The 21,662-nt window shown below is 44.2% G+C and overlaps 35 non-coding genes across 35 annotated transcripts; all 35 read left to right on the top strand.

The window, feature by feature from the left end:
* Positions 1-44: 44 nt before the first annotated feature.
* On the top strand, positions 45-116 carry trnaw-cca (transfer RNA tryptophan (anticodon CCA)). Its single transcript has one exon. It is a non-coding gene; the product is annotated as a tRNA-Trp (tRNA).
* A 118-nt stretch (positions 117-234) lies between these two features.
* On the top strand, positions 235-306 carry trnaw-cca (transfer RNA tryptophan (anticodon CCA)). Its single transcript has one exon. It is a non-coding gene; the product is annotated as a tRNA-Trp (tRNA).
* A 118-nt stretch (positions 307-424) lies between these two features.
* On the top strand, positions 425-496 carry trnaw-cca (transfer RNA tryptophan (anticodon CCA)). Its single transcript has one exon. It is a non-coding gene; the product is annotated as a tRNA-Trp (tRNA).
* A 118-nt stretch (positions 497-614) lies between these two features.
* Positions 615-686, top strand: trnaw-cca (transfer RNA tryptophan (anticodon CCA)). Its single transcript has one exon. It is a non-coding gene; the product is annotated as a tRNA-Trp (tRNA).
* A 308-nt stretch (positions 687-994) lies between these two features.
* On the top strand, positions 995-1,066 carry trnaw-cca (transfer RNA tryptophan (anticodon CCA)). The gene has a single exon. It is a non-coding gene; the product is annotated as a tRNA-Trp (tRNA).
* A 118-nt stretch (positions 1,067-1,184) lies between these two features.
* trnaw-cca (transfer RNA tryptophan (anticodon CCA)) lies at positions 1,185-1,256 on the top strand. The gene has a single exon. It is a non-coding gene; the product is annotated as a tRNA-Trp (tRNA).
* A 118-nt stretch (positions 1,257-1,374) lies between these two features.
* trnaw-cca (transfer RNA tryptophan (anticodon CCA)) lies at positions 1,375-1,446 on the top strand. Its single transcript has one exon. It is a non-coding gene; the product is annotated as a tRNA-Trp (tRNA).
* Positions 1,447-1,754: 308 nt separating this feature from the next.
* On the top strand, positions 1,755-1,826 carry trnaw-cca (transfer RNA tryptophan (anticodon CCA)). The gene has a single exon. It is a non-coding gene; the product is annotated as a tRNA-Trp (tRNA).
* Positions 1,827-1,944: 118 nt separating this feature from the next.
* trnaw-cca (transfer RNA tryptophan (anticodon CCA)) lies at positions 1,945-2,016 on the top strand. Its single transcript has one exon. It is a non-coding gene; the product is annotated as a tRNA-Trp (tRNA).
* A 118-nt stretch (positions 2,017-2,134) lies between these two features.
* trnaw-cca (transfer RNA tryptophan (anticodon CCA)) lies at positions 2,135-2,206 on the top strand. Its single transcript has one exon. It is a non-coding gene; the product is annotated as a tRNA-Trp (tRNA).
* A 467-nt stretch (positions 2,207-2,673) lies between these two features.
* Positions 2,674-2,745, top strand: trnaw-cca (transfer RNA tryptophan (anticodon CCA)). The gene has a single exon. It is a non-coding gene; the product is annotated as a tRNA-Trp (tRNA).
* Positions 2,746-2,863: 118 nt separating this feature from the next.
* On the top strand, positions 2,864-2,935 carry trnaw-cca (transfer RNA tryptophan (anticodon CCA)). Its single transcript has one exon. It is a non-coding gene; the product is annotated as a tRNA-Trp (tRNA).
* A 118-nt stretch (positions 2,936-3,053) lies between these two features.
* On the top strand, positions 3,054-3,125 carry trnaw-cca (transfer RNA tryptophan (anticodon CCA)). Its single transcript has one exon. It is a non-coding gene; the product is annotated as a tRNA-Trp (tRNA).
* A 118-nt stretch (positions 3,126-3,243) lies between these two features.
* trnaw-cca (transfer RNA tryptophan (anticodon CCA)) lies at positions 3,244-3,315 on the top strand. Its single transcript has one exon. It is a non-coding gene; the product is annotated as a tRNA-Trp (tRNA).
* Positions 3,316-3,433: 118 nt separating this feature from the next.
* On the top strand, positions 3,434-3,505 carry trnaw-cca (transfer RNA tryptophan (anticodon CCA)). The gene has a single exon. It is a non-coding gene; the product is annotated as a tRNA-Trp (tRNA).
* Positions 3,506-3,623: 118 nt separating this feature from the next.
* On the top strand, positions 3,624-3,695 carry trnaw-cca (transfer RNA tryptophan (anticodon CCA)). Its single transcript has one exon. It is a non-coding gene; the product is annotated as a tRNA-Trp (tRNA).
* Positions 3,696-3,813: 118 nt separating this feature from the next.
* trnaw-cca (transfer RNA tryptophan (anticodon CCA)) lies at positions 3,814-3,885 on the top strand. The gene has a single exon. It is a non-coding gene; the product is annotated as a tRNA-Trp (tRNA).
* A 118-nt stretch (positions 3,886-4,003) lies between these two features.
* On the top strand, positions 4,004-4,075 carry trnaw-cca (transfer RNA tryptophan (anticodon CCA)). The gene has a single exon. It is a non-coding gene; the product is annotated as a tRNA-Trp (tRNA).
* Positions 4,076-4,383: 308 nt separating this feature from the next.
* On the top strand, positions 4,384-4,455 carry trnar-ccu (transfer RNA arginine (anticodon CCU)). The gene has a single exon. It is a non-coding gene; the product is annotated as a tRNA-Arg (tRNA).
* A 118-nt stretch (positions 4,456-4,573) lies between these two features.
* Positions 4,574-4,645, top strand: trnaw-cca (transfer RNA tryptophan (anticodon CCA)). Its single transcript has one exon. It is a non-coding gene; the product is annotated as a tRNA-Trp (tRNA).
* A 118-nt stretch (positions 4,646-4,763) lies between these two features.
* On the top strand, positions 4,764-4,835 carry trnaw-cca (transfer RNA tryptophan (anticodon CCA)). The gene has a single exon. It is a non-coding gene; the product is annotated as a tRNA-Trp (tRNA).
* A 118-nt stretch (positions 4,836-4,953) lies between these two features.
* On the top strand, positions 4,954-5,025 carry trnaw-cca (transfer RNA tryptophan (anticodon CCA)). Its single transcript has one exon. It is a non-coding gene; the product is annotated as a tRNA-Trp (tRNA).
* A 118-nt stretch (positions 5,026-5,143) lies between these two features.
* On the top strand, positions 5,144-5,215 carry trnaw-cca (transfer RNA tryptophan (anticodon CCA)). Its single transcript has one exon. It is a non-coding gene; the product is annotated as a tRNA-Trp (tRNA).
* Positions 5,216-5,523: 308 nt separating this feature from the next.
* On the top strand, positions 5,524-5,595 carry trnaw-cca (transfer RNA tryptophan (anticodon CCA)). The gene has a single exon. It is a non-coding gene; the product is annotated as a tRNA-Trp (tRNA).
* A 118-nt stretch (positions 5,596-5,713) lies between these two features.
* Positions 5,714-5,785, top strand: trnaw-cca (transfer RNA tryptophan (anticodon CCA)). Its single transcript has one exon. It is a non-coding gene; the product is annotated as a tRNA-Trp (tRNA).
* Positions 5,786-5,903: 118 nt separating this feature from the next.
* On the top strand, positions 5,904-5,975 carry trnaw-cca (transfer RNA tryptophan (anticodon CCA)). Its single transcript has one exon. It is a non-coding gene; the product is annotated as a tRNA-Trp (tRNA).
* A 118-nt stretch (positions 5,976-6,093) lies between these two features.
* Positions 6,094-6,165, top strand: trnaw-cca (transfer RNA tryptophan (anticodon CCA)). The gene has a single exon. It is a non-coding gene; the product is annotated as a tRNA-Trp (tRNA).
* A 118-nt stretch (positions 6,166-6,283) lies between these two features.
* On the top strand, positions 6,284-6,355 carry trnaw-cca (transfer RNA tryptophan (anticodon CCA)). Its single transcript has one exon. It is a non-coding gene; the product is annotated as a tRNA-Trp (tRNA).
* Positions 6,356-6,473: 118 nt separating this feature from the next.
* trnaw-cca (transfer RNA tryptophan (anticodon CCA)) lies at positions 6,474-6,545 on the top strand. The gene has a single exon. It is a non-coding gene; the product is annotated as a tRNA-Trp (tRNA).
* Positions 6,546-6,663: 118 nt separating this feature from the next.
* Positions 6,664-6,735, top strand: trnaw-cca (transfer RNA tryptophan (anticodon CCA)). Its single transcript has one exon. It is a non-coding gene; the product is annotated as a tRNA-Trp (tRNA).
* Positions 6,736-6,853: 118 nt separating this feature from the next.
* Positions 6,854-6,925, top strand: trnaw-cca (transfer RNA tryptophan (anticodon CCA)). The gene has a single exon. It is a non-coding gene; the product is annotated as a tRNA-Trp (tRNA).
* Positions 6,926-7,043: 118 nt separating this feature from the next.
* On the top strand, positions 7,044-7,115 carry trnar-ccu (transfer RNA arginine (anticodon CCU)). Its single transcript has one exon. It is a non-coding gene; the product is annotated as a tRNA-Arg (tRNA).
* Positions 7,116-7,233: 118 nt separating this feature from the next.
* trnaw-cca (transfer RNA tryptophan (anticodon CCA)) lies at positions 7,234-7,305 on the top strand. Its single transcript has one exon. It is a non-coding gene; the product is annotated as a tRNA-Trp (tRNA).
* A 118-nt stretch (positions 7,306-7,423) lies between these two features.
* trnaw-cca (transfer RNA tryptophan (anticodon CCA)) lies at positions 7,424-7,495 on the top strand. Its single transcript has one exon. It is a non-coding gene; the product is annotated as a tRNA-Trp (tRNA).
* A 118-nt stretch (positions 7,496-7,613) lies between these two features.
* trnaw-cca (transfer RNA tryptophan (anticodon CCA)) lies at positions 7,614-7,685 on the top strand. The gene has a single exon. It is a non-coding gene; the product is annotated as a tRNA-Trp (tRNA).
* Positions 7,686-21,662: the final 13,977 nt, after the last annotated feature.

Genomic DNA, 21,662 nt, shown 5'->3' with positions numbered 1-21,662 from the left:
CTTAGACTAACAGTTTTACATAGTGTAAGGGACAGCCTGAGTGTGACCTCGTGGCGCAACGGTAGCGCGTCTGACTCCAGATCAGAAGGTTGCGTGTTCAAGTCACGTCGCGGTCAGTTGAGTTGTTTATTATAGGCATTGTTGTGTAAAGACCATGTTACACAAAGGAACGAAGTTATTCTAAATGTCTCTTAAACTAACAGTTTTATATAGTTTTAGGGACTGCCTGAGTGTGACCTCGTGGCGCAACGGTAGCGCGTCTGACTCCAGATCAGAAGGTTGCGTGTTCAAGTCACGTCGGGGTCAGTTGAGTTGTTTATAATAGGCATCATTGTGTAAAGACGTTGTTACACAAAGTAACCAAATTATTGTAAATGTCTCTTAGACTAACAGTTTTACTTAGTTTAAGAGAGAGCTTGAGCGTGACCTCGTGGCGCAATGGTAGCGCGTCTGACTCCAGATCAGAAGGTTGCGTGTTCAAATCACGTCGGGGTCAGTTGAGTTGTTTATAATAGGCATCATTGTGTAAAGACCTCGTTACACACAGGAACTGAATTATTCTAAATGTCTCTTAGACTAACAGTTTTACTTAGTTTAAGGAACAGCTTGAGTGTGACCTCTTGGCGCAACGGCAGCGCGTCTGACTCCAGATCAGAAGGTTGCGTGTTCAAATCACGTCGTGGTCAGTTGAGTTGTTTATAATAGGCATCATTGTGTAAAGACCTCGTTACACACAGAAACCAAATTATTCTAAATGTCTCTTAGACTAACAGTTTTACTTAGTTTAAGGGACGGCTTAAGTGTGACCTCGTGGCGCAACGGTAGCGCGTCTGACTCCAGATCAGAAGGTTTTGTGTTCAAATCAGGTCGGGGTCAGTTGTGTTGTTTATAATAGGCATCATTGGGTAAAGACCTCATTACACACCGGAACCAAATTATTCTAAATGTCTCTTAGACTAACAGTTTTACATAGTGTAAGGGACAGCCTGAGTGTGACCTCGTGGCGCAACGGTAGCGCGTCTGACTCCAGATCCGAAGGTTGCGTGTTCAAGTCACGTCGGGGTCAGTTGAGTTGTTTATAATAGGCATTATTGTGTAAAGACGTTGTTACATAAAGTAACCAAATTATTGTAAATGTCTCTTAGACTAACAGTTTTACTTAGTTTAAGGGAGAGCTTGAGTGTGACCTCGTGGTGCAACGGTAGCGCGTCTGACTCCAGATCAGAAAGTTGCGTGTTCAAGTCACGTCGCGGTCAGTTGAGTTGTTTATTACAGGCATTGTTATGTGAAGACCATGTTACACAAAGGAACCAAGTTATTCTAAATGTCTCTTAAACTAACAGTTTTATATAGTTTTAGGGAATACCTGAGTGTGACCTCGTGGCGCAACGGTAGCGCGTCTGACTCCAGATCAGAAGGTTGCGTGTTCAAGTCAAGTTGGGGTCAGTTGAGTTGTTTAAAATAGGCATCATTGTGTAAAGACCTCGTTACATACAGGAACCATATTATTCTAAATGTCTCTTAGATTTACAGTTTTACATAGTTTAAGGGGCTGCCTGAGTGTGACCTCGTGGCGCAACGGTAGAGCGTCTGACTCCAGATCAGAAGGTTGTGTGTTCAAATCTCGTCGGGGTCAGTTGTGTTATTTATAATAGGCATCATTGTGTAAAGACCTCGTTACACACAGGAGCCAAATTATTCTAAATGTCTCTTAGACTAACAGTTTTACTTAGTTTAAGGGACTGCCTGAGGCAGACCTCGTGGCGCAACGGTAGCGCGTCTCACTCCAGATCAGAAGGTTCTGTGTTCAAATCACGTCGGGGTCAGGTGTGTTGTTTATAATAGGCATCATTGTGTAAAGACCTTGTTACACACAAGAACCAAATTATTCTAAATATCTCTTAGACTAACAGTTTTACTTAGTTTAAGGGACGGCCTGAGGCAGATCTCGTGGCGCAACGGTAGCGCGTCTGACTCCAGATCAGAAGGTTGCGTGTTCAAATCACGTCGGGGTCAGTTGAGTTGTTTATAATAGGCATCATTGTGTAAAGACCTCGTTACACACAGGAACCATATTATTCTAAATGTCTCTTAGACTAACAGTTTTACATAGTGTAAGGGACGGCCTGATTGTGACCTCGTGGCGCAACGGTAGCGTGTCTGACTCCACATCAGAAGGTTGCGTGTTCAAATCACGTCGGGGTCAGTTGAGTTGTTTATAATAGGCATCATTGTGTAAAGACCTTGTTACACACAAGACTAGAATTATTCTAAATGTCTCTTAGACCAGTGTTTCCCAACCTTTTTTGAATTGTGTACCCCCTGAGAGATTTTCTCATACCACAAGTACCCCCTTTGTCAAATGTGTTGATGATTCAATAAAAGTAGAACGTACAACTGATTATCAAATTTAAAACATTTTATTAAATCTCCATAACTTGAACATTTAATTCATTAAGCAACACATCCCAGATAGATTTTCTTTCTATACCAGGGCACAGCTAATGGAATGGCTGATAATATTTACCCATCATCAGGGAAATAAAATATAAATTTTTTTTCCACGTACCCCCTGTAATGTGCTCGCGTACCACTAGGGGTACGCGTACCCCCGGTTGGGAATCACTGTCTTAGACTAACAGTTTTACTTAGTTTAAGGAACAGCTTGAGTGTGACCTTGTGGCGCAACGGTAGCGCGTCTGACTCCAGATCAGAAGGTTGCGTGTTCAAGTCACGTCGGGGTCAGTTGAGTTGTTTATAATAGGCATTGTTGTGTAAAGACCATGTTACACAAAGGAAACAAATTATTGTAAATGTCTCTTAGACTAACAGTTTTACATAGTTTAAGGGATGGCCTAAGGGTGACCTCGTGGCGCAACGGTAGCGCGTCTGACTCCAGATCAGAAGGTTGCGTGTTCAAATCACGTCGGGGTCAGTTGAGTTGTTTATAATAGGCATCATTGTGTAAAGACCTCGTTACACACAGAAACCAAATTATTCTAAATGTCTCTTAGACTAACAGTTTTACTTAGTTTAAGGGACGGCTTAAGTGTGACCTTGTGGCGCAACGGTAGCGCGTCTGACTCCAGATCAGAAGGTTGCGTGTTCAAGTCACGTCGTGGTCAGTTGAGTTGTATATAATAGGCATCATTGTATAAAGACCTCGTTACACACAGAAACCAAATTATTCTAAATGTCTCTTAGACTAACAGTTTTACATAGTGTAAGGGACAGCCTGAGTGTGACCTCGTGGCGCAACGGTAGCGCGTCTGACTCCAGATCAGAAGGTTGTGTGTTCAAATCACGTCGGGGTCAGTTGTGTTGTTTATAATAGGAATCATTGTGTAAAGACCTCATTACACACAGGAACCAAATTATTCTAAATGTCTCTTAGACTAACAGTTTTACATAGTGTAAGGGACAGCCTGAGTGTGACCTCGTGGCGCAACGGTAGCGCGTCTGACTCCAGATCAGAAGGTTGCGTGTTCAAGTCACGTCGGGGTCAGTTGAGTTGTTTATAATAGGCATCATTGTGTAAAGACGTTGTTACAGAAAGTAACCAAATTATTGTAAATGTGTCTTAGACTAACAGTTTTACTTAGTTTAAGGGAGAGCTTGAGTGTGACCTCGTGGTGCAACGGTAGCGCGTCTGACTCCAGATCAGAAGGTTGCGTGTTCAAGTCACGTCGCGGTCAGTTGAATTGTTTATTATAGGCATTGTTGTGTAAAGACCATGTTACACAAAGGAACCAAGTTATTCTAAATGTCTCTTAAACTGACAGTTTTATATAGTTTTAGGGACTGCCTGAGTGTGACCTCGTGGCGCAACGGTAGCGCGTCTGACTCCAGATCAGAAGGTTGCGTGTTCAAGTCAAGTTGGGGTCAGTTGAGTTGTTTAAAATAGGCATCATTGTGTAAAGACCTTGTTACATACAGGAACCATATTATTCTAAATGTCTCTTAGATTAACAGTTTTACATAGTTTAAGGGACTGCCTGAGTGTGACCTCGTGGCGCAACGGTAGCGCGTCTGACTCCAGATCAGAAGGTTGTGTGTTCAAATCACGTCGGGGTCAGTTGTGTTATTTATAATAGGCATCATTGTGTAAAGACCTCGTTACACACAGGAGCCAAATTATTCTAAATGTCTCTTAGACTAACAGTTTTACTTAGTTTAAGGGACTGCCTGAGGCAGACCTCGTGGCGCAACGGTAGCGCGTCTGACTCCAGATTAGAAGGTTCTGTGCTCAAATCAGGACGGGGTCAGTTGTGTTGTTTATAATAGGCATCATTGTGTAAAGACCTCGTTACACACAGGAACCAAATTATTCTAAATATCTCTTTGACTAACAGTTTTACTTAGTTTAAGGGACGGCCTGAGGCAGATCTCGTGGCGCAACGGTAGCGCGTCTGACTCCTGATCAGAAGGTTGCGTGTTCAAATCACGTCGGGGTCAGTTGAGTTGTTTATAATAGGCATCATTGTGTAAAGACCTCGTTACACACAAGCCCAGAATTATTCTAAATGTCTCTTAGACTAACAGTTTTACATAGTGTAAGGGACAGCCTGAGTGTGACCTCGTGGCGCAACGGTAGCGCGTCTGACTCCAGATCAGAAGGTTGCGTGTTCAAGTCACGTCAGGGTCAGTTGAGTTGTTTATAATAGGCATCATTGTGTAAAGATGTTGTTACACAAAGTAACCAAATTATTGTAAATGTCTCTTAGACTAACAGTTTTACTTAGTTTAAGGGAGAGCTTGAGTGTGACCTCGAGGTGCAACGGTAGCGCGTCTGACTCCAGATCAGAAGGTTGCGTGTTCAAGTCACGTCGTGGTCAGTTGAGTTGTATATAATAGGCATCATTGTATAAAGACCTCGTTACACACAGGAACCAAATTATTCTAAATGTCTCTTAGACTAACAGTTTTACATAGTGTAAGGGACAGCCTGAGTGTGACCTCGTGGCGCAACGGTAGCGCGTCTGACTCCAGATCAGAAGGTTGTGTGTTCAAATCACGTCGGGGTCAGTTGTATTGTTTATAATAGGCATCATTGTGTAAAGACCTCATTACACACAGGAACCAAATTATTCTAAATGTCTCTTAGACTAACAGTTTTACATAGTGTAAGGGACAGCCTGAGTGTGACCTCGTGGCGCAACGGTAGCGCGTCTGACTCCAGATCAGAAGGTTGCGTGTTCAAGTCACGTCGGGGTCAGTTGAGTTGTTTATAATAGGCATCATTGTGTAAAGACGTTGTTACACAAAGTAACCAAATTATTGTAAATGTCTCTTAGACTAACAGTTTTACTTAGTTTAAGGGAGAGCTTGAGTGTGACCTCGTGGTGCAACGGTAGCGCGTCTGACTCCAGATCAGAAGGTTGCATGTTCAAGTCACGTCGCGGTCAGTTGAGTTGTTTATTATAGGCATTGTTGTGTAAAGACCATGTTACACAAAGGAACCAAGTTATTCTAAATGTCTCTTAAACTAACAGTTTTATATAGTTTTAGGGACTGCCTGAGTGTGACCTCGTGGCGCAACGGTAGCGCGTCTGACTCCAGATCAGAAGGTTGCGTGTTCAAGTCACGTCGGGGTCAGTTGAGTTGTTTATAATAGGCATTGTTGTGTAAAGACCATGTTACACAAAGGAACCAAATTATTGTAAATGTCTCTTAGACTAACAGTTTTACATAGTTTAAGGGACGGCCTAAGGGTGACCTCGTGGCGCAACGGTAGCGCGTCTGACTCCAGATCAGAAGGTTGCGTGTTCAAATCACATCGGGGTCAGTTGAGTTGTTTATAATAGGCATCATTGTGTAAAGACCTCGTTACACACAGGAACTGAATTATTCTAAATGTCTCTTAGACTAACAGTTTTACTTAGTTTAAGGAACAGCTTGAGTGTGACCTTGTGGCGCAACGGTAGCGCCTCTGACTCCAGATCAGAAGGTTGTGTGTTCAAATCACGTCGGGGTCAGTTGAGTTGTTTATAATAGGCATTGTTGTGTAAAGACCATGTTACACAAAGGAACCAAATTATTGTAAATGTCTCTTAGACTAACAGTTTTACTTAGTTTAAGGGACTGCCTAAGGGTGACCTCGTGGCGCAACGGTAGCGCGTCTGACTCCAGATCAGAAGGTTGCGTGTTCAAATCACGTCGGGGTCAGTTGAGTTGTTTATAATAGGCATCATTGTGTAAAGACCTCGTTACACACAGGAACTGAATTATTCTAAATGTCTCTTAGACTAACAGTTTTACTTAGTTTAAGGAACAGCTTGAGTGTGACCTAGTGGCGCAACGGTAGCGCGTCTGACTCCAGATCAGAAGGTTGCGTGTTCAAATCACATCGGGGTCAGTTGAGTTGTTTATAATAGGCATCATTTTGTAAAGACCTCGTTACACACAGAAACCAAATTATTCTAAATGTCTCTTAGACTAACAGTTTTACTTAGTTTAAGGGACGGCTTGAGTATGACCTTGTGGCGCAACGGTAGCGCGTCTGACTCCAGATCAGAAGGTTGCGTGTTCAAGTCACGTTGTGGTCAGTTGAGTTGTATTTAATAGGCATCATTGTGTAAAGACCTCGTTACACACAGGAACCAAATTATTCTAAATGTCTCTTAGACTAACAGTTTTACATAGTGTAAGGGACAGCCTGAGTGTGACCTCGTGGCGCAACGGTAGCGCGTCTGACTCCAGATCAGAAGGTTGCGTGTTCAAGTCACGTCGGAGTCAGTTGAGTTGTTTATAATAGGCATCATTGTGTAAAGACCTCGTTACACACAGAAACCAAATTATTCTAAATGTCTCTTAGACTAACAGTTTTACTTAGTTTAAGGGACGGCTTGAGTGTGACCTTGTGGCGCAACGGTAGCGCGTCTGACTCCAGATCAGAAGGTTGCGTGTTCAAGTCACGTCGGGGTCAGTTGAGTTGTATATAATAGGCATCATTGTATAAAGACCTCGTTACACACAGGAACCAAATTATTCTAAATGTCTCTTAGACTAACAGTTTTACATAGTGTAAGGGACAGCCTGAGTGTGACCTCGTGGCGCAACGGTAGCGCGTCTGACTCCTGATCAGAAGGTTGTGTGTTCAAGTCACGTCGGGGTCAGTTGAGTTGTTTATAATAGGCATCATTGTGTAAAGACCTCGTTACACACAGAAACCAAATTATTCTAAATGTCTCTTAGACTAACAGTTTTACTTAGTTTAAGGGACGGCTTGAGTGTGACCTCGTGGCGCAACGGTAGCGCGTCTGACTCCAGATCAGAAGGTTGCGTGTTCAAGTCACGTCGGGGTCAGTTGAGTTGTATATAATAGGCATCATTGTATAAAGACCTCGTTACACACAGGAACCAAATTATTCTAAATGTCTCTTAGACTAACAGTTTTACATAGTTTAAGGGACGGCCTAAGGGTGACCTCGTGGCGCAACGGTAGCGCGTCTGACTCCAGATCAGAAGGTTGCGTGTTCAAATCATGTCGCGGTCAGTTGAGTTGTTTATAATAGGCATTGTTGTGTAAAGACCATGTTACACAAAGGAACCAAATTATTGTAAATATCTCTTAGACTAACAGTTTTACTTAGTTTAAGGGGCGGCTTGCGTGTGACCTCGTGGTGCAACGGTAGCGCGTCTGACTCCAGATCAGAAGGTTGCGTGTTCGAGTCACGTCAGGGTCAGTTGAGTTGTTTATACTAGGCATCATTGTATAAAGACCTCATTACACAGAATGCCCAAATTATTGTAAATGTCACTTAAACTAACAGTTTTATTTAGTTTAAGGAAGATGCAGGTTGAGAACTTGTGGCGCACCAGTAGCGTGTCTGATTCCAGATCAGTAGTTTGTGTGTTCAAATCACGTTGGGGTCAGGTGAGCTTTTTATAATAGGCAAAAATATGTAAAGACCTCATTACATACCGAACCCAAATTATTGTAAATGTCTCTTAGACTAACAGTTTTACTTAGTTTAAGGAAGATGCATGCTGAGATCTCGCGGCGCAGGGTGTCTGACTCCAGGTCAAGCAGTTACTTTGTTTGAATATTCTGTTGTGCTACCTAAGATTATCTTTGTTATAAAAGAACATATAAACATCGCCAAGTTACTAAATCTATCAGATGGAGTATAAGGATTTCGGACTATAAAATAAAGATTATGTGAAATGGTACCATTCAGTATTCAGTCAGAATGATGAAGGATTATACAGGACGCAACAGAGCAGCAGCTGCGTTAGGGTATTAATGTGTGCTCCCCTCTGAAAGGCGCCAGGCCAAGCAATTGTATGACTCGCTGATCACACAGAGGGGCCCGCAGGTTAGATTTCCACCATAAATCCATATCTGCTGTGGCAGCCACTGTCCCCTTTTGACTGCACTGAAAGGATCGGGAATTAAAATGTGGGGAGCTGTCAGCGCCGAGAGAGTCATTCTCCCAGTTATCTCATGCACAGACGTGCCCGTACAAAGGGAGCCACTTCAGCATCTCAGCTGTGGGGCGCTGTATAATTAAAAGCCCTGTATGTATAAATAACGACACTTGTACTGCCGATAAATTATTCACAGCACCTACAGCCATACTCCTATTCAGCTATTAATTTTTCACTAGGTCCTCATACTTGGTAAACAAGGGTATTATGCTGAGGCTATGCCAGCAGAGAATGCCTTACCTCCCCAAAAAACACAACCCCCCCACCCATATCCAGGGGCAAATGTAGGTTTTCTTTTTAGGTGAGATGCATAAAAGGGGCTAATTTTATCATTGGCCAATAACATGTTTTGATTCGGTGAGTGAAAGGCATAGGCAGTACCATGGAAACCAATCAGCTTTCAGATGAAGGCCAGTGCTCATTTGGCCCCGCCCATGTATATGCCCCACCCACCTCCCTGCTCTTCTCTCCTGCCAAACATGAGGGTGAGAAGCTGGAATATCAAGCCTGTGTGGCATCTCCCCATTCTGATGACCAAGTGACAATAAACCCCTAATACGGTGTCCTGCAGCTACTAGTAATTCACAGGAAAGTGTTTGGGAGCAGTGTGGGACTGGTGTGCACCATACTGTGGACTGCATACAGGACACTGTGGTGTCAGCTAGTTCTCAATATCTACTCACAAATGTAGAAATTCTTGAATAGATTCTTTTCTGCTGAAGTTCCTAATAGAATGGGGGTCCATTGGCTCTTAGTAGACAACCCCAATATCCATTTGATTGGGCAGCTGTAAGAAAGCTACCCCAAATTGTTACACAATGAGTAACACCTCCTGTGGGCTGTTAAACCATACAGCTGGGAGATGAAGACTCCTTCTGGGGTTCTGCAGAGCAGCTACTTTTTGCGTGAGACCACCACTCTGAGATGACATTCACCATGAAATGTCCGGAATTATTTGTGAAAGAGGAGTCCGTGGGAGTGCAGGAGAGCAGCTTGGCGTCTGGGACAGAGTCACGCATGTTCGTCTTCTTGCCTTACCCCTTACAGGCTAATAAAACGAGGCCTGGACCTCTCCACTGGCCCTCATGTGAGAAGAACCCCAGGGAAGCATAATCCACACCATTAATCTAAAGACGAAAATCACCACACAACAACATAACTCACAACAGCCGCCCGGAGGGGAGGTTTACAGGGAGAAAACAAGACTACTTACCAAACTAACCACGCATATCATGTGTGTCTTAGAGATAGGATCCTCAGAGAACCTGCTCACATGCCAACAAAGAATGCAAGAGCAAATGTATGTTACAAAGCGTACAAAAGTAAATGTACGTGACAGCGCTACGATGAAGCGTGAAAACCCTAAATCCAGGCCCCAGAGGCACTTTAAAGACACCCAACAAATGTCTGAAATTAAATAAAATAGAATGAAATTAAATGAAATTTAATTAACTTAACAACATTTTGGGTCCAGGCGAACAATTCAACCAGTCGCGAACATTTAGCAGCTAAGCTTAGGATTTTATCCAAAGCAATTTTTGTCCACTGCATCACAGCTGGAAGCTTGAACAGAATAATTTGATGCTGAAAAGTAGGTCCCCCCCTGATGTGTTCTAAACCAGCAATCACTATGTACTGTCTCTGCCAGTATGAAATGGGGCTGTATTTAAAGCGGCATCAAATCTCATGCAGATTGAAGAAATGCTGGACAATCAAATATATTTCTTTTGCTTGTTCACGGGGCTGCATCACTACCATGCAACCACTAGATGTCCTTCTTGCACACCCCTGGTCTAACCTCTCTATGCAAGTCTGGCAGGCGGAACAACGGGTAAGAAAATGGTGTAGAACTGCATGAAATCTTAGCTGACATACTTGTAAATGGTTTGCTATGCATAACGGCAGCTCTTCACTCTGTAAAAGACATCTTACAATTGCCTATTGGGTTGTGTTGATTAACTGGTAAAAGTCAGTTCAGAGAACAAGTTCTACATGCATCACACAATATAAATATCAAGTAGGTTCCTTCATTTTTATGGACATTTATAAAAAGTTCAGCTTTGAGCACATTAAAACCATGACAAACATTTGGCGATGTTCAGGGATGAGGTGATGTATCACTTGATCCTGATAGTCGAGAGCGAAGTTCAGGTGAAGAAAGTGAAAATCTAGACCAAGGATTTTTTTCAGCCAACCAGTTGAGTACTCTGTAGCGATAACTTGTTATTTAAAGCCGGCAATTACTTTAAAAAGTCAGTGAACCAGTGTTTCAGGGTGATGGTCAGTGGTACAGCTGGAAATTCTGAGCTCACTGACAAAATATTACTTCGGTTACCCCTGCCCAATTTTATATTTAATTTTACGTATTAAAGGGCCCCTGTGCTGGGCCACCTGAATCTGCCAGGGTATCCATGCCCCTACTGTGGCCCCTGTAAAGTACTGCGTCCCCTGAATCTGCCAGGTTATCCATGCCCCTACTGTGGCCCCTGTAAAGCATTGGGCCCCCTGAATCTGTCAGGGTATCCATGTCCCTATTGTGGCCCCTGTAATGTGCTGTGGCCCCTGAATCTGCCAGGGTATCCATTTCTCTACTGCACCCCTGGTGATGGTACGTGCAAGGTTTAACACATCACACTGTGGGACAGGGCAGCAATCAAATAAGTGACATAAAGAACCAAGTTCCTCATGCAAACAGAGGTGGTTCACCCAAACTCAGAAGCAAAGTCAGAATAATTTTGACTACCGTCTGCGTTCTTTCAGGCTGGTGAAAAAAACAGAGAGAAATGCCTGCGATCCCAAGTGCTACAAATCCACACCCAACACCCCATAAATACGACAACTGTCACCTGCTCATGCAGCCCGCATCCAAAAAGGGATGATGCCCTTTCCTCTGCACGGCCATTCCGTCCCCGCTAATCCAAACACTGAAGGTCAGTCGTCGTTCAAAGGCTCGTTCGGAGACACTTTTTAATGGTGAGGCTCGGGTGTAACTGAGATGCCATTTAAACACACCGTCGCGATGACTCACCTGCTAGTCAACAAAGAAAAGCGAAAACGTAAGACTATATGCTTTGACGCTCAGAGACAGGTAGGCAAACAAGCTAGCTCGATTCACGATACAAACAATGACGTTTTTAACGATCAGGAGTGTCGCTATTAAAAGGAGTCATTGGAAAACTATAATCTGAGGAACGTTTAGTGCGCTGGCAGCTGTATGGCTGCTATAGGGAACCGCTACGGCGGGTGATCAGACCGTTTAGTTTTTGGTGCATGACAGCAGAATCAGGCTTCGCAGCTGGTGGGCCGATATTTATAGAAAGTTCCATGCTGCCAGAAGAGGTCCCAACGAACAGCCAGCTCTCTTTGCATTTTGCTGCCACGTCTTCAAACATGTGTCCTTATCTGCGGGACCCGATGCCCCTCAGATGACACTCTATATTTGGATGGGCTTCGTGCCGCACCGCAGCTGAGGTGAGGGGAACTTCGCGTCAGTGACACAAAAGGAAATCGACCGACCACGGACAGCCTAAGGCAACACACGCTGCTTCAAACTGCACTTCAGGAAAATCCATCCAACCATCTCTTTCCACACACCTAATACAGAGGCTATCCTAGAATCTACAGCCACAAGGCAGGGAGTAACTTAGGAAAGTGTGTACACACACACACACACACACACGCACACAATCTGGAAGTCATAATTCACCTTAGCATGTTTATGGACTGGGGTGTCACTTTTGGACTGGGGGAAACTTGAAAACTCCATGATGACACACAGAACATGCTAAAGCTTCACAAACATGGAACAAGGACAGAACTTGAACTCTAGTCCTAGAGGTATGAGGCAACAGTGCTAACCACTGCGCCAGGGTGCCATCTCAAGTCAAAAAAATATCCTCTTATTATTTGATTTAGGGATATTTCTGTGCGAGTCTGTATGAGATGCTTCAGCATTTTTTTTTTAATTTACATACCTGAGGAAGACACAGTTGCAGAACATCAGATGCGAGTCTGAGTCACACAAACGATCTTCTCTGAAGACCATCTGAAGCACCACAGACTGCGGCACCAGCACTTTCCGGGACACGATCTGCTCGGACAAAAAATAACGAGCAGAAGCGGCCTCAAACGAAACCAAAAACAAGACCAGACTGCCCATCTTCCTTCGGATCAGACCCATTGCAGAGCCCTGCCATCGGCCAACCAGCTCGACGTGTCTCTCAGCAGCCGGTCAAACACTAAACTGGAGACGGCACCCGGGACCGCTGCCATCTCCCTGTCACATTACATGCTAAGAAACAGCAAGGAGTTGAGGCTGTCACTCAGGGCCTCCCTGAAGCCACCTCCAGCGAGCAGGCCATTATTTCACATGCTGACTATGGAGTTTAATACAAATTCGACACCTTGGTCCAAAGCATTTCTTTGGAGAGTATAATGCAGCTGTCTTGCTTTACAGAGCTTGCGACACTCTGGAGGAAGTGTGTGTAAGAGAGAGAGAGAGTCAGATAGTGACAAAGACCGAGAGAGACAGACAGACAGATAGTGACAAAGACCGAGAGAGAAAGACAGACAGACAGATAGTGAGAAAGACCGAGAGAGAGAGACAGACAGATGATGACAGACAAACAGAGACAAAGACCGAGAGAGAGAGGGAAAGAGAGAGAGAGACAAACAGACAGATAGTGACAAAGACCGAGAGAAAGAGAGACAGAGACAAAGACCGAGAGAGAGACAGAGAGAGAGAGCAGCTGAGTTTGCTCCAAATGGGCTCAGACTCACTTAATGGACTGAATGGCTCTAGAAATTACGGCGAGAAAAGAGCAGGATTACGTTTCTCCATAAGTCAGATCACCACTGAGACATTTGTTGGTGTGTGTGACTCAGTGGGATTGGAATCTGTTTGCTGGTTTGAATGCCATGTCTGGCTGAGTAAGGGCTCTTGAGCAAAACCCTTCACCCGAAAATTGCACTGGGGTATCGGATAAATGACTGACCCCAAGTTTCACTCTCGTCTGTATGTGAAATGATACTTTACTAGCACAAAACATTTTTTTTTTACATATCCCATTCTTCTTTAAGACATACAAGCACACGCACACACACACACACACACACACACACACACACAACATTTAGTTCGGACCAAGAAATCCGACTGGACCAGAGGCGTTCAGTGAGTGCGTTTATCAGAGTATAACCCCACTTGGACATTTCACATCATATATAATATATAATATCAGCTGTAATGTTTTATATATATCTATTACAGGTCGGAGGGAAGACTGCGGTTTGTCCAGGCACAAGATTAGGCCATTTTTACAGCACACCCCGGGGCCGGATTATAGGCCTTGCTCAAGAACCCAATGGACATGTGAACCTACAACCTTCTGATGACAGGCAGAGAGGGCTTAATGTGATCAGCAACGCACTAACCCTCCGTCTGTGTCTCTTATGGGACAGCAAGGTGGAACATGTAAGAAAACGGTTCCTATATACTCGTGCTCATATGAAAGACAAATAAAAATATCTCGTGTTTTCTGGGGCTCCCAGCTTGGGAGCTGCGGCTTCATTAGTCTAGCGGTGGCTTTTAGCGAGTGTCGTGTCTGTTCGTCTCACAAAGCACCAGCCGATTGGCGGCATGCAGGATGCCGAGCAGATGGGGGGGCATGAACACGTTATAGGATGGGGGATAAAAACAGCTCCGGTCACTTTCGCACAGGGCCTAGGCACCATCCTGACGAAGACTCGGGCATCAATGAGAAGATGAAGAAAAGTCCAGGGCTGGCGATCTGGCAGTGCTAACGAAGAAGTCCTCTGTCTGCTGGCCCGTGAGCCTGCTCTCCGGCTCCCTCCACGGGCCCTGCCAGATGCTGCCCCAAACAGAAGGATGGGAACCTGGCAGGGTGTCCAAGTGGCTGATGGCAAGGTGTTCCAAGGCAATTTATCTATGTTTCCCACATGGAGCTTTGGGGAGAGTTCTGATGTTCTAAGCAGGGTGCTGAACTGATATACAGCCACGTCTTCCAGCTGCATCACCACGACACCGACACCGACACTCAAAGTGATAAAGAACAGGAAGAACAATCTGGGTCGATGCAGTTCAGACAAGGTAATCCATCTGAAGCTAAGCCTGACCAGTACTTGGATGGGAGACCATCTAGGAAAGCTGGGTTGCTGCTGGAAGAGGTGTTGGTTAGGGCCAACAGATCAGCCCATCCTGTGGTCTGTCCGGAACCCAGTGCAGTGGTGTGTGAATCTCACTGCAACGATGTTCTAAAAAAATGGCACCATCCTTCAGATGAGACGTAAAACCGAGGCTCTGACTCTATGAAGTTATAAAAGATCCCTGGGCGTCTTTCAAAAGAGTAGAGGTTGGATAAAATTACCTACTGTAGCCCTTTCAAATCTGGCCTCCTAATCATCCCCAGTATCTAACTGGTGAATTCTCACCTACCCCTTCACCACCTTACCTACTGTTTGTTGTGCATACAGGCGCACAATAGCTGCCGTCGCATCATCCAAGTGAGTAAAGCGGCTCCTCCTTGGTTCTGTTAAGTGCTTTGGGTGTTTTAAGGGGAAACAAAATGCCATATAAATGTAACATTCATTTCAGACACATGGATGGCCACACATTACTCCCTGATAGTGTAAATCAGGTCTAGTCACAGTCCACCCAGTTACAAAATGTTTATGCTATTAGGAAGGCATGCCACAGCCTGCCAGAGAAGATACCAGATAGACAGCTGAGGGGTGTTCCACAAAGTCAGGTTTCTCAGTTAGCTGGGTTAACTTAAACTAGAAGTCATGATTGTCCAGTAGGAATGCTCCTTAACAAAACTCTTATTGGACAATCATGTTTTCTAGCTTAAGTTAACCCAGCTAACTGAGATATCCTGCTTTATGGCATGCCTCCCAAGACCAAGAGCAGCCCAAGAACAGGCCAAAGGCTGTGTGAGATACCTCAGGAGAGGGGATGGCCTGAGGTCAGGGCAGAGCTGGGCTCGTCGAGGTACATTCGTGCAGACTCTCGACAGTTGCATCAGCCGTTAATCACGGAGGGAATTGACCTTCTCCCCAAACTAAGCTTTATAAATAAGCTTGAAAATTGCAAAAAAAAAAAAAAGCTGAATTGAATTTCGCTGCAGACTTTATCTAGACTGAGCAGTAAAGTGTGAAGGCAAGGGCCTCAGTCCGAAACCTCCTGGGAGACCCTCCCCGGCCTCAGCTAATTACTCTTTAATAAGTACCCTTTCATTTGGAATGGGGAGGGATGTTTATTATGTTACACGATACCAGCACAAACATGCAGGTTACACCAGGACAGAAGTGAGGCGGGTTCAGATTACCTACAGGTGAGCCTGGGGCAAATCCTACAGGCGCCCCACTGTGCCTCACCAATACGCTGCTCCAATCTGACGGTGTAAGATTGCTCAGCGGATAATGATGCAGTTTTCAGGTAAAGCTGACACACGAAACTGGGGTCACTGGTAACCAGCTTCCTACTGGTAAATGAAATTAAGGAACCAATCAACAAATTTCACATGTTCCAGTGGACAAACTTATTATAAACACAAACCGTGACATTTTTTTCATGATAGAACATTACAGAGCAGGTCTGTCTGCCAATAATCTTTACTGGAAGTACCTAATTAGCCCTCGGTAAACAACACTAATATGATTTATGATAAATACGTTACCAGTCAAAAGTCTCTATTTTAGTTATGTTATTCACCTTAAAGAGAGAGGCCTTGAGGCAATGAATCAAATTACACATCCATCCATTTTCCAAACCGCTTACCCTACTGGGTCCAATTAGCTTCAGCATGTTTTTGGACTGTGGGGGGAAACCGGAGTACCTGGAGGAAACCCCACAACAACATGGGGAGAACATGCAAACTCCACACGCATGTGACCCAGGCGGAGACTCGAACGTGGGTCCCAGCAGTGTGAAGCAACAGTGCTAACCACTGCACCACCATGCCGCCCCCAAATTACATATCAGATATTGCAATGACCAAGAGAAGTGTTCAACGTCTCAAAATTTTCTCAGACTTGCGACTGTTCCCCTTTGCTTCACTGTCTGCCTTGCAGACTCTTGTCGTTTCCACCAGCTTCCAGATGCAGCCACCTGGGAGGCTTCAACAACAGTCCTGAAGGAGTTTCCACAAGTTCAGGGCACAAGTTGACTACCTCACTCTCGCTCTTCAATCTGACTCATGCCAAAGCAGCTCTATAGGGTTTAGGTCAGGAGGGATTGTGGGGGTCAGGTCATCTTTCACAGCTCTCCATCTCTTATTATTCACAAGATAATACTTACTACATAACCTTAAGGGGTGCTTAGGGTCATTATCCTATTATGAGTAACAAATTATTTTCCATACGCATTGCAGGCTTTTGATGGGTAGTGTGTATATTTATCTTCATAATCTTTACTTTAATGTTCTAAGCTTTGATTCCCGCTATTCTACAGCATCCAAGGACATTAACTCTAATTGGGCAAATTCTTTGCTGTCCAAGAAACAAATGACCATTTCATCTAGAAAAAGGAATGCAAAAGGTGATAGATAATATTTGCTGAACGGCCATTACAAAACAATTAAGTTCAAATGGACTCTTAAATGAATACATATTGAGTATGAGAGCATGACACAAGCGTGAGGTCGTGCTGACAGGCCTGACAGGATCAGTCTGTGGCCTACACGGATATGAATAATCTTCCTCAATACTCCACTGGTGTAAAACCACCCATTTAAAAAGCCATCGGATTAAATGTAATTGCAGCATTCGTCATTTGGGCTGTTGAACATCTACTGCTAGCCAGCTCAGCAACCTTTGATCTTGCAAACAAAAATCGGCATAAAAGGCTTCCAGTGGGCAAAATACAGGATCGGCATGCCCTGGAAACAACAATATGCATTTTCATCACGTATTGTTGTATGGGGTCGAGATTAAAGATTAAACCGACTGGCAGCGTGAGGCCTGCCCCCTCAGATAATACGGGGCCTTCATTTGAGTACGCAGCTCATGCATTATTGATCTGAATGTTCTAAGAACTTTATCAGGCACAAGAGATCCCCGGCTACCAAAAAGTACATGAACTCCTACTATTTTTAAAATATATCAAAGTACTTTTTCTTTCAGTTGCTTGCATATTTTTTGATAGGCTTCTCCGCATCCCAATTTAATATTAAACATCCACAGAAAGTTTCAAGTGACTGACATATAGAGCGTGAAAAACGCATTTCTGCAGGATTTGATTTTGAGTAGTGTGTGTTTTTTTTTCTATATATTGGTGGAAAACTATACAACTAATTAAATTTGCATCTTCACAGGCAAGTGACTGACTGGGGAGGCTTGTGGCAGCCTTTCGGTAAAGACGACCTGCTTCAAAGCCGTAGTGGGTGCCGTCCTGTTCGGCAAAGTGCTGGGCATGAGGAGAGCCAAGTGGGAGAGCGAGTCCAAAGAAAGCGGTGGTCTATCCTTGGACTCCAGTTATCCGGACTGGCCCACACCTCAGCACCAACAGTACCAGTAAATTTTTTTCAGTGTATATTGGCTTCACATTATGCATATTATACTATAAGCTTTCAAAGCTTCCCTGGAGCAGTTAGCTTGTTCACACGCTTCCCTTGGTCCTGCCGCCCTTACAGGGCGACCTGTCACACCTCAGCCCTCACCTGCTCGGCGGTGCCGCCCCGGGGACCGTCTGTAAACGGCCAGACTCAGGAAACATGTGCCCCACCAGCACTATCTCCACAAATGGGGCAGAAGAGCCAAGTGGCGAAGCATGAGGAAAACCAGTGCTGGGGTGGCACCGGGCCGGACCCCGTTCGCAGCTGAGTAACTCTGGGAGGGGTGGAGCACAGGAAGCAGGCCCGTTATTCAGCACCTGACCAACACCTCCCACTGCGGCCCATTTTCCTCCAGACGGAGACTTGAAAAAAAGCTCCCCCCCCCCCCCCCCCCACCCACTGCGTGGACTTTAAAAATGCCAAACGCATGTCAGGTTTGACAGACGCTGAGGAGTGAAACGGGGGACGCATGATGAAGCACAAGGTATGGTTTTCATTGGAAATATAATGAAAGAATATATAAGAATTTTATATATATATATATATATATATATATATATATATATATATATATATATATAATTAAAAACTTTCACTAGAGGAAGTTCTGTTTTAAGATCCAAAGCTTCAAATGGTTTAAATTTTAGACACAAACCAGGAGTCAAAACATACCCATCTATCACCCATCCATCCATTTATCTTCTAATCACTTATTTTAGACAGAGTAATTGGGGGGGGGGCTTGGAGACTATCCCGCAAGGCTGGGGAAGCCCTGCATCACAGGCTACGTACATCCACACACTCACGCAACACAAGCAATGGAGAGAAACCCATTTTCCAAAACTACGCCTTTAGTAGCAGTCCGCATCCCAGGAGGCAACATTGCCACCCACTGAAATACCGTGCCGCTCCAAGTGAAAACACAACATTGCACAAAAACGTCCATATACCCACAAAAACTCTCGCAGCTGTCTACACAACAGCATAACTAAATACATCCTTTGAAATGCAAAGTCACAAGACCTCTATGCAATAAGCCGATTTAGTTAGAAGAACGCATACTAACATTGCCGTTTCGTTTGCTCAGTTTGTAGATACAGAACGTGGACCAGGATAAAGCAGTAAGTCTCTGTCTGTCTGCAATTTTAAACTGGAAGTGCCTAATTAACCCTCATTAAACAACATTAATGTGATTTATGAACCGCCTCATCGCAACAAAAACACAAATTTATTACAACACCCTCAAACAAAAGCTGCCCCCCCCCAAAAAAAAAAAAAAAAAAAGCGAATTCATGCTCCATTATAAATCACAGCATATGTTCTCCGAAGCTCTGCTGTCTCTGGAGTCTTTCTAGGACGGAAAAGAGAATTCCTTTAAGCAGAATCCCCAATATCAATGACAGTGTAAAAGTAAAGTCTAAATCCTCTGAAGTGTTCCCAGGTAGAACTGAACGCGTGATATCAGACAGTTTACCTTATCAAAAACAGAACTCAAAAAGACACGAGTCTGCCTTGGCATAACATATAAATCACGCTGTTCAGACTTTTGAACAAAAGGTGGAAGACGCAATACAAGATGGGAAAACGGCACAGCTAGGTTACTTCCAGGCACACATTTAGAATAATTACAAGAGAGTATTCCGCGTGCATATGAGAGTGTAAAGACAGTTTAAACATTGCCGATTCTAGTGGGTTGGCTCAAAGACACATCAGAGACACAGAACACTTGAGTTGATCAGCCCATTTGGGCCGAACCAGAATGCTGCACGGAAACGCTTATCGTGTGGCTCCAGTCCATCTCAACAGATGCCTATTAAGTACTGCGGATATGCACTGTTTTTAGAACCAAGACGAAAGCCACACGGAAAAGTATACTGGTGGCACCGGGGCCGGTGAGCAGCTGAACTGGGTGGAGAGATTTCCGGCCGCTCCGGGTCGGCTCCCAGTCACGGCAAAATTAAATACATTACGCCTCCCTCAGGAACAGTCCGTCTCACTGGGAAGCTAACAGTCCTTCATCATATACACAGGATGGCCGAGTTAAGTCACATTCTGAAGGAGCGCCGCTGTATCTAAGATGGAGACAGCAGTGATTTTATAAGGCGGGCAAGATATATATATTTTCCTCTTCAGCAGATGCCAGAGCATAAGGCTCCGTATATGACTCTTCCTGAAAGAGGGCTCTACAGGAACCAAGATGTAGCTGGACCTCAGTCAACACTGACACCTGCTGGCTGCCGACCACCTGTTAATAATAATAATAACAATAATAATAATAATAACAATAATAATATGTATCTTTTAACTATTTATTCCGGTCAGAGTCACCAGGGAGCCGGGTGTCAATACCAGGCAGCACAGGGCACCAGAATGGATGAGACGCCGGTGTACACATACATGCATACACACACACAATCACACATTATGGGCAAATTAGAGACGTCAATCAGTGGCATGTTTTTGGAGTGGAGGAGTAAACCAACGCGACACAGACAGAACATATCAACTCCACACGCACACGGAGCAGAGGCGGGATTCGAACCCCCGGAAGCAGAGGCAACCGCGGTATCGTAATGTAATATAATAAGCAGAATGCGCTTAAGCAAACAGTACTGGTTTCCAACTATGCGTTTCAAAACAGCTCGGCTTGTGTTCATTTTCATTCTACCCTGTGCCCTCAATCTGGCTGGTCCAGGTGTAAATACAGCACTAAGTAAATACAACAAAATGAAAAGGGGAAAAACGAAATTTTAAATAATAATGATAAACTGCAAAAGACTGCAAACCCAGAGATCCCTCCCACTTTTCCGCAGTTTTAGGAGACACGCAAACAAACCGCAAAGGCTGTACCCCTACCTACAGTTCTTTTCTGTTCAATGACAACACCATTTTAGCGCTTGTTCTATTTTTAGCGTAATATACCGCATAGTGGCTTTAATTTGGTTTATATGCACCTGCTTCTCCCAATTAAAGACTCTTTATGAAAACTAAGAACGCTCTGACAAAATGACAGATTACAAAGCAGCGAGCACCTGCCAAAAGCGTCCTATTTAATAATTAAGAGAAACTCCACTTTCCACTCCCACCTGCTGTGTTGTCAGGACTCCAAACTACTGACCCCGCGTGTATCGCTGAATAATATACGATGGATATGCCCAGTTCCATAATATGGCATTTGTTTAAATAGATCTTCATATACAGTACACTGTTTTACGTTCTCAGGTTACATACCCAAGGAACAAATACTTCCTGCTGTTTGCCCAAATATAGATTATTATTAATAGTTTATCACAGAAAAGCAAAGTTTGCGTTCCTTTGTGAAATTATAGGGACATTTCAACACTACAGCAAAACGTTGCAAGCGCCGACCTACAACCTTCGTGCTAATAAACACACATTTTCCAAACTTTGCACGACCAAAACGAAGCATCCTGACCAAGTTAAAAGACCCGTCAACCTGAGAAAGGCGCATTTTGGGGGACGCACCGTGTTCAGTGACACATGTACCTCTGAACAAGACAAACTGTTCGCTTTATCCGAATAATAAACTGATTTTTGCGACGAGAAGGCAAAAGTATTCAAGTGTCTGCATGCAACAAAAATAAAAACTTCGCATGCATTTTCAAATGTCATGCTTCCAGTTAAACCAGCATTAATCCA

This window comes from Brienomyrus brachyistius, chromosome 12 (assembly GCF_023856365.1).
Source record: "Brienomyrus brachyistius isolate T26 chromosome 12, BBRACH_0.4, whole genome shotgun sequence".
Taxonomy (NCBI): Eukaryota; Metazoa; Chordata; class Actinopteri; order Osteoglossiformes; family Mormyridae; genus Brienomyrus; species Brienomyrus brachyistius.
Note: the sequence above shows the minus strand (reverse complement) of the source record. Positions and strands in the feature narration are given on the sequence as shown.